The sequence below is a fragment of the Myotis daubentonii genome, chromosome 2 (assembly GCF_963259705.1).
Source record: "Myotis daubentonii chromosome 2, mMyoDau2.1, whole genome shotgun sequence".
Taxonomy (NCBI): domain Eukaryota; kingdom Metazoa; phylum Chordata; class Mammalia; order Chiroptera; family Vespertilionidae; genus Myotis; species Myotis daubentonii.
This window is the reverse complement of record NC_081841.1, coordinates 180,719,080-180,731,048: the sequence shown is the minus strand read 5'-3', so window position 1 is coordinate 180,731,048 and position 11,969 is coordinate 180,719,080. Positions and strand designations below refer to the sequence as shown.

General features: G+C 44.3%; 1 pseudogene; it reads right to left on the bottom strand.

Annotated features, from left to right (window-relative positions):
- Window positions 1-2,513: 2,513 nt before the first annotated feature.
- LOC132226770 (E3 ubiquitin-protein ligase RING2-like) lies at window positions 2,514-3,498 on the bottom strand (annotated as a pseudogene).
- Between the last annotated feature and the right edge of the window lie 8,471 nt (window positions 3,499-11,969).

Here is an 11,969-nt window from a genome sequence, read left to right as displayed (position 1 = left end):
TTTCATTCCTTATTTATTGTGGCAAAACATACATGACAAAATCTGTTTAGTGGCATTTAGTACATTTATACTATTGTACAACCATCATGACCATTCATCTCCAGAATTGTCTTTTTCTTCCTAAACTAAAACTGTGTAGTCATTAAACAATAACTCCCCATTCCTTTCTATCCCCAGCCCCTGGCAACCATCATTCTCTGTTCTATCGCTATGAATTTTACTACTTTGGCACCTCATATAAGTAGAATCATACAGTATTTATTCTTTTGTGACTGGTTTTTTCACTTAGCATAATGTTTTCAATGTTTATCCATGTTGTAGCAGGTGTTGTAATTTCCTTCCTTGTAAAAAATGAATAATATTCCATTGTATGTAGAAACCATATTTTGTTTATCCATTCATTCCCTGATGGACACCTGGGTTATTTCCACCTCCTAGCTACTGTGAATAATGCTGCATTGTTCTTAATAAAGAACCTAAATGTTCGTTAACAGTTGAAGAGATAAACACATTTTGGTACATTCATTCAATAGAATACTATATGACAATAAAAAGAATGAATTACTCTCACATGCAACAACATGGATGGATTTCACAAACATAATGTGAAGTGAAGAGGGGAAAGCTAGGCACAAAGCAACTATATGCTATTATTCCATTTGCATAAAGACAAACAGGCAAAAGAAAACGGCAGTGTGAGAAGTCCAGACAGTGAGCACCACTGAGGAGGAGGAAGGAAGGTCTCCATGAAGGGGCCTCGAGGGAGTTCAACAGAAACGTGGGCTCATGGGTGTTCACTTTTATACAATACATTGATCTGTACCTATCTATGTTTTATGCGTTACTCTGAGAATGCTGCTTTAAGAGTTTTAAGAAATAGGTCTTCCTCTCACCAATATAATATTGTTTTCTTCAGTAAAATCTGTAAATGAACCAAGTTCTCCTAGAACTTGAGATTTTGTGTGATTCTCTTTCCCCAAATCAGAAATTCCAAAATTAGAGGGGGGGAAAAATAACATTGCATGACAATGGACAGTAAGTCCTTAAAGAACCATTTTTTTAAAAAAAAAAAATCAAGATATTATGGAAGAAAATACCATGAAAAGAGTAATTCTATGAGAATTTATTTTTAAGCATAGTAAATTTGAGCCTTGGTCTTTATGAAGATACTATAGCTTATATAGAAACCCCCATCTATATATAGAAAACCCTAATATGCAAATAGACTGAACAGCAGAACAACCAAACAACCAAAGAACCGGTCGCTATGATGTGCGCTGACCACCAGGGGTCACACATGGAACATGGTGGGCATTGGCAGCAAGCACAGAGCACGGACTATGCGGGCATCGGGCACAGCGGGATGGTGGAACAGGTAAGTGGGGGTGCCAGATCAAGGTCATCGGGGTTGCTGTCATCGGGGTGAGCCTCTGGTGGTTACTGAAAATTCTTTGCTCCCACACGCTGTGGTCCTGCTGGGCACTCACACCTGCTGCCAGTGCCCACACCTGCTGCCATTGCTAGCCCCACTTGCACCCGCTGCTGACGCCCAGCACTGGCCCCAATTGCTTGGCACTGTCAGCGGGTGTGAGCAGCAGCTGCCAGCCCTGATTGCCCCCCAGGGCTTCTCCACCTCCCCCTGCTCCTGAGAGGCGATTGGGGCTGTCAGCCGTCGCTCGCACCCACTGCCAGTGCCAGCTCCGTTCTCAACTGCAGCCGGTGCTGGAGTGCCGCTCACAGCCGCTGCTGGTGCCCGGTGCTGGTCCCGATCGCTTGGCGCTGTCAGCTGGTGTGAGCGGCAGCTGCTGGCCCCGATCACCCCTGAGGCTTCTCCACCTCCCCTTGCTCCTGAGGGGCAATTGGGGCAGCAGCCGCCACTCACACCCGCTAACAGCGCCAGTTCCACTCGCACCCACTGCTGGCATTGGCCCCAATTGCTCCGTGCCATCATCAGGTGTAAGTGGGGCCGATCCCATCAGCGTGTGGGAACAGAGGTGGCGGGAGCAGGGCTGCCGGCAGACAGGGGACTGGGGGCTGTGGTGGGAGGTGCCAGGTGGGGGCGTGGAGGATGGGCGAGACCCACCCCTGTGCCCACTGCAACCTTGGGGCCCACAGTTCCTTTCAAGGTGCACAAATTTGTGCACTGGGCCCCTAGTAAGATTCCAAGAAAATAAAGTCAAAATACACATTTAACACTTTGTAAGCCCTAAACTATTGAGGGGAGGGGAAAAGATGACCAACTAAACCTTAAGAATATAGAACTCTGTAAAATTCCTGGATCAAAGATGTACAACTTAGATATATTTTTTAAAAGGAAAGAAAAAGTTCTGAACAACTGTAATCCCTTCCAAAAAGGAAATCTTAAATTAAGGGGAAAAGATTCTAATAGTGTAAACAAGTCTGGCTCAGTGAGAAAACTGACCAACATACCCAAGATTCTGTCCACAAAAGTTATGATACATTTTTAACAATAAAAAAAAGGCTATAAAAACAGTTCATTCTCTGAAATGGCTTTAGTAAAAGCTCTTTTGTGGGTACATAAAAAGATCCATGGGTTTGTTCACTTTCCAGCATTTCTCACTGACCAATTCCAAAGAAAAGGGGCCATTTAATACAGGGAACTGCCCACCGGCTGTTGCTGCGTAGAGGGTGTGGTGCTTCTCACTGGCTGTATCAAGGCTCGCCTGGCTTTGTTCTTCTTTACTTTGAAGTTCTAAAGCTAACCTCACAGCCAGATACTTGGAAAATGATCAACAGTAGCATTACCTGAAGTCTTTATGTACCTTGCCTGTGTACTGTCATCTTCTCCCCTCAGTGTGGGATGAGGCCTAAATACTAACTCAATTTCCCCAGCACCATCCGTTACTGGATCAGTTGCCGCTGTTGCATTGTTATCAAGCTCAAGCCCAGAGCCTGGTGTTTTGGTCCATTTGTTACCAGGTCCTGCTTCTTGCTGGCTGTGTGTGGATGCATTGCTACGGGTGAGAACTGCCGCCGTTGTCTTCGGCTCCACCACCGTCTTCAATCTGTCGCTTCCTGGCCCCCTGCCATCTGCTCATGCCTGCACTTCAGTCCTTCCTGATGCTGTGACCCGGCATTGGCTCTCTGTTGTGCTTGTTTCTCCTGGTTCACACTCTCTCTTGAGGAGCGTCACACTCATCCTGGATACATTTTGGTGATGAGTGCACCGATGTTGGGGCCTTAGTGATCTTTCGGAAACTCGCTTTTTCCGACAGGTAGGGCATTCTTCATTGCCACTGCGGAGAGCAGTGATGCAGTCTGGCAGAAACGGCGCAAACACTCCTTTGTAGTCATGGTGTTCTTCCACATACCCCAACAAGCTGGGCTCATTAATTCACCGCGTAAACTTCCAGGTGAAGCCACAATTTCCAAGCCATCCGTTACTGCTTCCTGAGGTGTTCCTTGTAATTCATATAAACTGAGTTCCCACGTTTTGCTTAATGGTTTAGTTCCATTCTTCTGCACAGCCTGAGACATCGTGGCTCCCGCCCCAGCCGAGGACTCAGCTGGCAGGGCTGGAACCAGACTCAGATACAAGCACCCCACCTTCCCACCTTTGGCAATGGAGCTCAGGAAATACAACAGGGGATGCTCAATATTCATGACAGACCGTGGGGGATGGGGGGTGGAGGGGGGGAGGAAGGAGCAAGCAGAGTGAGGAGAGGGTGGAACCGTGGGACAGGGACCTTCTGGGTGCATGACCTCAGCCAGGTGCTGGCCTGGAGATCCCCCAGCTGCAGCCCAGTTCTGGCCACCTGGCCCCACCCCCAGCAGCCTCCCTCTTACCTAGATTTTCTAATTTATCTTTGGTTATCTACAACTATAGTCTTCTGTGTGGGAGTAAGACTATACAAACAAAATGCATTCAAGCAGATAGCTTCTCTCAACTCCCTCTTGTATTCACAAATTGAAAATGAAGTGTAGCCCGGCCTGCATGACTCAGTGGCTGAGTATCGACCTATGAACCAGGAGGTCACAGTTCGATTCTGGTCAGGGCACATGCCTGGGATGTGGGCTCGATCCCCAGCAGGGGTATATGCAGGAGTCAACTGATCAATGATTCTCTCTTCAGCATTGATGTTTCTATCTCTCTCCCTCTCCCTTCCTCTCTCTGAAATCAATAAAAAATATATTTTAAAAAAAAGAAAGAAAGAAAATGAAGTATCTTATTTTCTAGGCTACCCTAAATAAAGCCCTCCCCATGACAAATGTAAAAGTTTCTAGGAGAAAAATGATGATCTTTGTATTGGTAAGAACATATGGGTTATGTGACAGGACAACCAAAACATTTTGCAGAATGAAGAATGTAGTGTGTAAACACTCTTCTAGCTAGCCCAAATTCTCAGCCCCGCAGGATTAATCATTAATTCTTAAGAACTGAGAGCCTTAAAATGTGAATGCCTTGTTCAAGCCCCTACGATATCACTTCGTCAGCCTTAGGTTGAACATTAATGGCTGCCGGGGTCCAACCCCAGCGGGTCCAGGGGTCCCCAAAGGTGTGGACAGAGTCGGCGAAGAAGGAAGGACACGGAGGCAGTGTTCAGTTGATCAGCAGCCTTGCCAGGATCTCTAGCCACAATCTCCAGCCAAGTTCTGTGTCCATGCTCTCCTGGTAGGCTCTCCAGCCAGATTCCGTCCGAGACCTCCAGCCAGGCTCAGTCACCAGGCTCCAGCCAGGCTCCCCTGCCATATCTCTGTAGTCAGGTTCAGTCCAGGATCCTCTGCCATGTTCTCTCCAGCGAAGTTCCTCTGTCTGTAGGCTCTGTGTAGGTTCTGTCTTCTTGGCTCTCTTCTTAAGTTCTGTCTCTCTTGGTCCTGTCTTCCAAGCCCTGTCTGAGTTCTGTCTCCTGAGTTCTGTGTTCTGAGTTCTGTGTCTCTCTCTTGTTACAACTGTATTTATACCAGTTGATTCAATCCTATCAATCTCTATTACAAAGGTTAGGGCGTTTCTTACCTCCATTCCAGGGAGAAAAGATTATGTAGTTTAAGCATGATTGTTCGTAGTTAAAGGTATTAATTACCCGCCTGGCACTTAGTTGAGGGGTTTTATTCCCTCCCTAACTTCAGGGGAAAATCCCTATCTGGGGATTCAACCTTTCTCGGAGAGGTGACCTTGGTTAAAACACAGCGCCAAGAAGGTGAGCAAACATATTAAGAGCCGTATGCCATATATGCCAGGTCCCTTGAAACAGCAAGGATGGACCGGCTCCCGGCAAATTCCCCCTTTTTTATTTTTTAAAAGCAAGCATTAAAAAGAAAAACCTCAAATGCTCTCTTATATCCATTTTAAGAGTAGGATTAGTGCTTTCCGCTATTACCTGAGTCCTGATCTATCATCCCAGGAAGAGCTTGCCAATCCTGCACTTTCCCAGGGTAGAAAGGCTGCAGTGGGGTTAAGGATAAGGCTCCTTGGGCCTACCTTCTCCCATGCCATTACATTTACCTTTCCTTCCTCAGAAAAGCATGGACATACTTCTTGTATAAAACGTTCTGTCTGACTGGGAGTAACCTTAATTCCTCTGCTAACAAGCATATATGTTAAAAGATCAATACGGAGTCTTTTTTCTTTAGACTCAGTATGGCACATCTTCTTAATCTAAAGATCAATACAGAGTCTTCTTTCTTTGGACTCAGTATGGCACATCTTCTCAATCTAAGAATCAATACAGAGTCTTCTTTCTTTGGACTCAGTAAGGCACATCTTCTCAATCTAAGTTCTGTACTATCCACCTTCTTACCCTACTTATCCTCTATAGGGGGGTCTGTAGCACCCTGGTGGAGTCCTATCCGTCCCGAGTGTGGGGTTCTCAATGGGGGGGGCTTACCTAAGGGAATCCTGTTCCAGGGGTTCCCAAAGGTGTGGACGGATTCGGCGAAGACTATCCACCCTCTTCCTACGGTGGAGTCTGATCCGTCCCGAGTGTGGGGGTTCTCAATGGGGGAGGGGGGCTTACCTAGGGGAATCCTGTTCCAGGGGTTCCCAAAGGTGTGGACGGAGTCGGCGAAGACTATCCACCTTCTTCCTACGGTGGAGTCCGATCCGTCCCGAGTGCGGGGCGCTTACCTAGGGGTCCCTGTTCGGGCGCCATATGCCGGGGTCCAACCCCAGCGGGTCCAGGGGTCCCCAAAGGTGTGGACGGAGTCGGCGAAGAAGGAAGGACACGGAGGCAGTGTTCAGTTGATCAGCAGCCTTGCCAGGATCTCTAGCCACAATCTCCAGCCAAGTTCTGTGTCCATGCTCTCCTGGTAGGCTCTCCAGCCAGATTCCGTCCGAGACCTCCAGCCAGGCTCAGTCACCAGGCTCCAGCCAGGCTCCCCTGCCATATCTCTGTAGTCAGGTTCAGTCCAGGATCCTCTGCCATGTTCTCTCCAGCGAAGTTCCTCTGTCTGTAGGCTCTGTGTAGGTTCTGTCTTCTTGGCTCTCTTCTTAAGTTCTGTCTCTCTTGGTCCTGTCTTCCAAGCCCTGTCTGAGTTCTGTCTCCTGAGTTCTGTGTTCTGAGTTCTGTGTCTCTCTCTTGTTACAACTGTATTTATACCAGTTGATTCAATCCTATCAATCTCTATTACAAAGGTTAGGGCGTTTCTTACCTCCATTCCAGGGAGAAAAGATTATGTAGTTTAAGCATGATTGTTCGTAGTTAAAGGTATTAATTACCCGCCTGGCACTTAGTTGAGGGGTTTTATTCCCTCCCTAACTTCAGGGGAAAATCCCTATCTGGGGATTCAACCTTTCTCGGAGAGGTGACCTTGGTTAAAACACAGCGCCAAGAAGGTGAGCAAACATATTAAGAGCCGTATGCCATATATGCCAGGTCCCTTGAAACAGCAAGGATGGACCGGCTCCCGGCAAATGGCGATGAAAAGCTCAGTTCTCCATACAGTACCTGTTCCCCTGTGGATCATTCTATTTACTGGTAACCTTTTCCTTTGATAGACCCCACCTGGGCTTGTACAGCTTTCACCCACTGGCTTGAGCCTTGCCATCAAGAACTAGTTAAAACAAGCCCAGTCCCTGTGGTGCACACAGGGACTCCCCTCCCCGGAACTTATTGCATCTTTCCTCGGCATGGCACCGCCCGATTTGATTGATTCTGGTGGAGGTGGTCCCTACTTTTGCCCAGAGGTCAGTTCTCTGAGAGCCTACTGCACCCTCAGAACACCACCTCCTCCACAAATGTTTCTCAAGAATCAGCTGCAGTAAGAGGGAAGGATTCATGCTAAAATCCCAGAGGAATGGTAAAACCTTAATTCCAATTGAGAGATAAAATAATGTTACCTCCTATTAACAAAAATATCAAGTCTCAACAGGCATAAGGACACAGCTTGTTTTTGCAGAGATGATAACGGGGAAGGAGAGGCTGTTGATAATTTGGGAGCAAAGAGCCATCCTGATTGTTCTGGAATCGTAGCCTTTGCTCGATAGAGACTTGTCATCGATAAGGTGGTCTTTCCTTTCCCTTAGCCTGACATTAAGCCCTTTACAGACAACGTAGGTACGTAAAGAATGTAGCCTTCTAAGCAGGATTGATCTGTTTAAATAGATGACAAATATTACTGAGGACCTACTGTGTGCCAGGCTTTCAGTCTCATGATAGTAAAATGGCATTAAAACCTACACAAACCTGTGGTTATATTTCTTTCTTTCTCATATTTTTCACTGTTGTTTATGATAAGAAAATATGTAATATATAGAAAATGCAAATAATACAAAAAGATATAAACAATAAAAAAGTGGTTACTTTTCTTACTATGCTGAAAGCATGGATGTAAGAAGACCAACCTCATGTAATTGTTGGGAGGGTTACATGAGAGAACACATGTGAAAATTTCTAGCACATAGTAGGTCCTCAAAAGCGGGGGTGGACTTACTGGAGCAAATGGAGTATAAGCTTCAGGTTTTCTTATTAGTGCAAGCTCCTTCTGAGGCCACTAGCAATGGCCATCAATTTTTGTAAAAGGTGCAAAAGTAATATATCTGTGTATTCTTTTTCTTAAGAGCCCCACTTGAATTGTATAACTTTCAAGTGCCACCAAATCTGGAACGTTTCTACTATAAAATTGTAATTGCTTTCCTTCCTTTGATAAACAGCAAGATCATGTTTTGCATCTACTATGAGAGGCATGTGGGACTATCTGAGGCCACTTTGACTTTGCAAGGCTCAGCCTACAACATCTCTCATTTTTATCTCACCCACAAGGATTACAGACTTACCCAGCCCATGGTTCAATCTTCATTAGTGAAGACCACTCATTCATTCTGCGGAGCAATAACAATGGCTGGCACTTTCCTGGGATGAAGAACATTGGGAAGAACATTGCATTGGCAACCTGCTATGCTGGATACGCTCCATAAATTTACGTGCTTTCTCCCTTGCCTACAAACAACAATTGAAAATTGCTTCAGATGTCAGCAAGTTGGATGAACAAAATAAGGGATTATTTCTTCCCTTTTATCACCTGTGCAATTAACCTCTGAAACTACTAACTCTTTTTTTTTATTGCTTAAAGTATTACAAAGGGTATTACATATGTGTCCATTTTTTCTCCCCGCCCTAGACAGTCCCCTAGCCTCCCCTATCCCCCAGTGTCTTATGTCCATTGGTTATGCTTATATGCATGCATACAAGTCCTTTAGTTGATCTTTTACCCCCCTACCTCCTGCCCCCCAACCCTCCCCGGCCTTCCCGCTGCAGTTTGACAATCTGTTTGAGGCAGCTCTGCCTCTGTATCTATTATTGTTCAAAAGTGAAACTACTAACTCTTATTATTAAATCTTATTTTGGCCTGGCCGGTGTGGCGCAGCGGTCAAGTGTCGATTTTATGAACCAGGAGGTCATGGTTCTATTCCAGGTCAGGGCACATGCCCAGTTGTGGGCTTGATCCCCAGTGTGGAGCATGCAGAAGGCAGCTAATCAATGATTCTCTTGCACCATTGATGTTTCTATATCGTTCTCCCTCTCCCTTCTTTTCTGTAATCAATAAAAAAATATATTTTTTAAATATATTTTATTGATTTTTTACAGAGAGGAAGGGAGAGGAATAGAGAGTTAGAAACATCGATCAGCTGCCTCCTGCACACCCCCTACTGGGGATGTGCCCGCAACCCAGGTACATGCCCTTGACCGGAATCGAACCTGGGACCTTTCAGTCTGCAGGCCGACGCTCTATCCACTGAGCCAAACCAGTTTCGGCAATAAAAAAAATATTTTAAGAAATCTTTGCCGAAACTGGTTTGGCTCAGTGGATAGAGCGTCGGCCTGCAGACTGAAAGGTCCCAGGTTCGATTCCGGTCAAGGGCATGTACCTGGGTTGCGGGCATATCCCCAGTAGGAGATGTGCAGGAGGCAGCTGATCGATGTTTCTCTCTCATCGATGTTTCTAACTCTCTATCTCTCTCCCTTCCTCTCTGTAAAAAATCAATAAAATATATTAAAAAAAAAAAAAAGAAATCTTATTTTGGAGGAAGCTGAGAAAAACGATTCCATTTTAATGCAGAAAAACAATCTGAGCTTGTTTTATTTGCTTCAAAAGATTGTTCAGGTCATTAAAGACTCATGGGAAGAGAGTCTGTCTACACAGCTAATTATCTTCATCACTGGCTGTCTCCATAGTTCACGCATGGCAGTAATGAGGCCTAGGCTTTGGGCTCAGTACCAATGTGGACAAGTTAACTTTGCTCCTAACAGTTACAAACTGCTCCTCGACCTTCTTAAAAATGCATGTCACTGGTCCCAAGACCGCCTGGGTGAAATAGTATGGTTATGTCCATCAGCACATTTGGAAAGACAATTTAAAAGTACCTGACTCATTGGTCGGGGATTATCAGTAGATGAAGGACAGAATTAGAGGACTTTTAAGGAAATGAGAAGGGAGAACAAAATAATATATAGCAAACATTGAGACTGAACTAGGGTCTTCTTTCAGTTTTTGCTAGAAGACCAAAACAGAGCCATTAAAAATAAATAAATTAGAGTTATACCAGTACTTGGATCTATTTCAGTAGGAATTTCTGGTGGGGAAAAAAAAGCAAGATCTAGAAGGCATGTATAGTATGATCCCATTTTATAAGACAACTAAAAACCCTTGTATATATCTATGTATAAATGACATATATTTGTAGGGAAACACAGTGTTAACATGAGTTTCCCTGGGGAAGACATGATATGAAGATACAGGAGGAGAGAGAAAAGAAGAGAAGCCAAGCTAAAATGGTTCTCTAGGGAAACAATCAATAGTGTATATGTGTGTGCATATCAGGACACACACACACACACACACACACACACACACACACGAGAAAAACACAGGATTATGGAGACTGGGGCCACAATCTACCATCTGTGAACTGGAGAACCAGGAAAGCTGGTAATGGAATTCAATCTGAGTCCTAAGGCTCAGAACTAGGAGCACCAATGTCTCAGGGAAGGAGAAGATGGATGTCCCAGCTCAAGCAGGAAGCAAATTTGTCTTCCTTTGTTTTTTTGTTCTATTCAGGCCCTCAGGAAATTGGATGATGCCCATCCTAATGGCTGAGGGCAATCTTGTTCACTCAGCCTATGGATTCAAATGCTAATCTTTTCCAGAAACACCCTCACAGAAACACCCAGAAGTAATGTTTTACTAGCTGTCTGGGCATCCCTTAGCCCAGTCAAGTAGATACATAAAATTAACCATCACAGTACACAATGACTTTATCCATTTCATACATTTCAGTACGATGATATGTATGTGTTCATGAGACTTTTAAAATTTTTATTCAGGTGAAGTTCACATAACATAAAATTAAAGAGAAAATTTGGTGGTATTTAGTGCATTGACAGTGCTATGCAACCATACCTCTACCTATTTCCCAAATATCTCCATCATTCGAAAATAAAACTCTGGATATTCTTCCTCTCCCTGCAACCCCTGGAAAACACCATTCTGCATTCTGTCTCTATGGATTTACCTATTCTAGATATTTCTTATAAATGGAATCATACAACATGTGAGCTTTTGTGTCTGAGTTCTTAGCATGTTTTTGAGGTTCATCCATATTGTAGCATGTATCAATACTTCATTCCTTATCATGGCTGAATAATATTCCATTGTATAGATACACCAAATTGGTTTATCCATTCATCTATTGAGGGACAGTTGGGATGTTTCTATGACCATCCACATACTTGTATTTGTTTGAGTACCTTGCTTTCAATTCTTTTGGGTACATACCCAGGAGTGGAATTTCTGGGTCATATAGTAATTTTATGTTTTACTTTTTGTTTATAAACAACAAAGATTTATTTTTCACAGTTCTGGAGACTGGGTCTACATTAAATTTTTGAGGAACCAGCAAACTGTTTTTCCACAGTGGTAGAACCATTTTGCATTCCCACCAGTAATACGAATGTTCCAATAGGTTTTTTTTCCATTAAAAAAATAAAAGGCACTTGGAGCTCCTCAAGGGCAGTGCTGACAGGGAACACAGGAGTATCAGTGGGATGAAAATTACCTTTGGCCTTGGGCCAATGCCTTACTTTCCTCAGTGTCCTCATTGGGAAATACAGAAATCATGACATCATGAAATACTTGAGCATTATATGAAAAAACATGAGAAAGCATACTCGCTGGCATATGTTAGCTAAATCTCTAGTCTTTACCGACAGGACCATCCATTGTAGTTGAAAAGGTGGTGGAAACCAAGTTAGACGTGTAGATGATGAGCCTCCCCAAAAGAGTGAATTTCCAAGACAAGGAAAAAGTTTCTCTAGGATACTTCATCAAGCTGAGGGCACCCTGTGCAGGAGGCAGTGTGTCTCATGGTGTAAAAAATACAGCCTTTCGAATCAAATAGTCCTGAGTCCACAAACTGAAGTAGTCAGACTTCCTTTCATTGAAAGCAATAGGCACCCAACCCAAACTGCTATAGAAGGAAGGGGGACTTGCTGGCTATGGCAGAGATTCCCAAA